At 37.0% G+C, this 2,760-nt stretch overlaps 1 non-coding gene across 1 annotated transcript; it reads right to left on the minus strand.

The window, feature by feature from the left end:
• Positions 1 to 2,152: 2,152 nt before the first annotated feature.
• Positions 2,153 to 2,260, minus strand: LOC127747276 (small nucleolar RNA R71). Its single transcript, XR_008009077.1, has one exon. It is a non-coding gene; the product is annotated as a small nucleolar RNA R71 (small nucleolar RNA).
• Between the last annotated feature and the right edge of the window lie 500 nt (positions 2,261 to 2,760).

The raw sequence follows: 2,760 nt of genomic DNA on the forward strand, positions 1-2,760 counted from the left end.
TTAAGCTTGCCATGGAAAGGAGTAAGAAGGATTGGATGAAGACAGTAGGAAAGCAGAGAGACGGAAGGGACCAAGCATCTCCATTCGCTTATCTGAAGCTCTTACCAATGAATTGCATAAGTATCTCTATCTTTATCTTTATGTTTTATTCATATATCATCTATACCCAATTGAGTCTGCCTGACTAAGATTTACAAGGTGACCATAGCTTGCTTCATACCAACAATCTCCGTGGGATCGACCCTTACTCGCGTAAGGTTTATTACTTGGACGACCCAGTGCACTTGCTGGTTAGTTGTGCGAAGTTGTGTTTATGCCATGGTATTGAACACCAAGTTTTTGGGGTTCATTACTGGGGATTATGAGAGTTGTGAAAAGTATTGTTCACAATTTCGTGCACCAAGTTTTTGGCGCCGTTGCCGGGGATTGTTTCGAGTATGGACAACTGACGGTTCATCTTGTTGCTTAGATTAGGTATTTTTCAGAGTTCTTAAAAATGAGTTCTAGAGTTTCATGATGTTCTGTTGAAATCTGGCTGGCTGAGAAGCCATGTCTAATCTTATTGGACCGAGGTTTCAACTGATCATCACAAGAGCTTGTTGATTTCTATCAATCTTGCTATTGGAGCAATGATCTGCTAAGGCTTGGCTGGACATTGGCCATGTCTAGTGTTTTGGACCGAAGCTTTCTTTGAAAGCTTGGCTGGCTGTGAAGCCATGTCTAATTCCTGGACCGGAGTCTTAGACTAGCATTGCAATGATTCCTGGAATCCAAATTAAGAATTCTGAAACCTTTATTTTCTATTTCCACATAATTTTCGAAAAAACACAAAAAAAAATTCAAAATAAAAAAAAAACCAAAAACATTTTATGTTTCTTGTTTGAGTCTAGTGTCTAATTTTAAGTTTGGTGTCTTGCATGCATTGTTTATTTGATCTTGGTTCTATTTTCAAGTCAATAGTACAGGGAACTGAAGATTCAGAACATGCAGCAGAGGAATTACACAGAAAAAGCTGGGCGTTCAAAACGCCCAGTGAAGAAGGACAGACTGGCGTTTAAACGCCAGCCAGGGTGCCTGGTTGGGCGTTTAACGCCCAAAAAGGTAGTGCATTGGGCGTTAAACGCCAGAATGTGCACCATTCTGGGCGTTTAACGCCAGGATGGCACAAGGGGGAGAATTTTGTTTTCAAATCAATTTTTTTTCAAGTTTTCAAAGTTTTTCAAAATCAAATCTTTTTCAAATCATATCTTTTCAATCAAATGTTTTCAAAATCAATTTCTTTCTTTTTTTTAAAGATTCTTGCTAACAATTAATGATTTGATTGAACATTTCAAGTATGTTGCCTTTTCTGTTGAGAAAGGTTTAATGTTTGAATCATATCTTTTCTTGAGAGCCAAGTTATTAATTTTTAAAATCAAATCTTTTTAAAATTATTTTCAAATCATATTTTCTCAATCACATTTTTTAAAACCAATCATATCTTCTTAACCACATCTTTTTCAAAATAGTTTTCAATCAAATTTTTTTTTTTTGACTTCTAATTTCAAAATCTTTTTCAAAAAATCACTTGACTTCTTTCCCACTCTTATTTTCGAAAATTAATTAATGTTTTTCAAAATGTTTTCAAATTCTTTTACTTAATTTTCGAAAATCACCTTCCCTCCTCTCACATCCTTCTATTTATGGACTAACACTATTCCTCAATGCACAATTCGAACTCCATCTTTCTTGATAAGTTCGAATTTTCTACCTCTGTCTTCTATTTTTCTTTTCCTCTGACACCTCAAGGAATCTCTATACTGTGACATAGAGGATTCCACATTTTCTTGCTCTCTTCTCTTTCATATGAGCAGGAACAAAGACAAAAGCATTCTTGTTGAAACTGACCCTGAACCTGAAAGGACCTTGAAGCGAAAGCTAAGAGAAGCTAAGGCACAATTCTCTGTAGAGGACCTAATAGAAATCTTCAAAGAAGAAGAATCCATGGCAGCCGAAAACAACAACAATGCCAACAATGCAAGAAAGGTGCTGGGTGACTTTACTGCACCTACTCCCAACTTCTATGGGAGAAGCATCTCTATCCCTGCCATTGGAGCAAACAACTTTGAGCTTAAGCCTCAATTAGTTTCTCTAATGACCTCAAAAATTGAGTAAGCTTAGAGTGGAAGTCCAAACCTTCAGACAGAAGGATGGAGAATCCCTCTATGAAGCCTGGGAAAGATACAAACAATTGATCAGAAAATGTCCCTCTGACATGCTTTCTGAATGGAGCATCATAGGTATTTTCTATGATGGTCTCTCTGAACTATCCAAGATGTCTTTGGATAGCTCTGCTGGAGGATCTCTTCATCTGAAGAAGACGCTTACAGAAGCTCAAGAGCTAATTGAAATGGTTGCAAATAACCAATTCATGTACACTTCTGAAAGGAATCCTGTGAACAATGGGACTAATCAGAAGAAAAGAGTTCTTGAGATTGATACTCTGAATGCCATATTGGCTCAGAATAAAATATTGACTCAACAAGTCAATTTGATTTCTCAAAGTCTGTCTGGAATGCAAAATGCACCAAGCAGTACTAAGGATGCTTCATCTGAAGAAGAAGCTTATGATCCTGAGAACCCTTCAATGGAAGAGGTGAATTACCTATGAGAACCCTATGGAAACACCTATAATTCTTCATGGAGAAATCATCCAAATTTCTCATGGAAGGATCAACAGAGACCTCAACAAGGTTTCAACAACAATAATGGTGGAAGAAA

This window comes from Arachis duranensis, chromosome 4, assembly GCF_000817695.3.
Source record: "Arachis duranensis cultivar V14167 chromosome 4, aradu.V14167.gnm2.J7QH, whole genome shotgun sequence".
NCBI classification, from domain to species: domain Eukaryota; kingdom Viridiplantae; phylum Streptophyta; class Magnoliopsida; order Fabales; family Fabaceae; genus Arachis; species Arachis duranensis.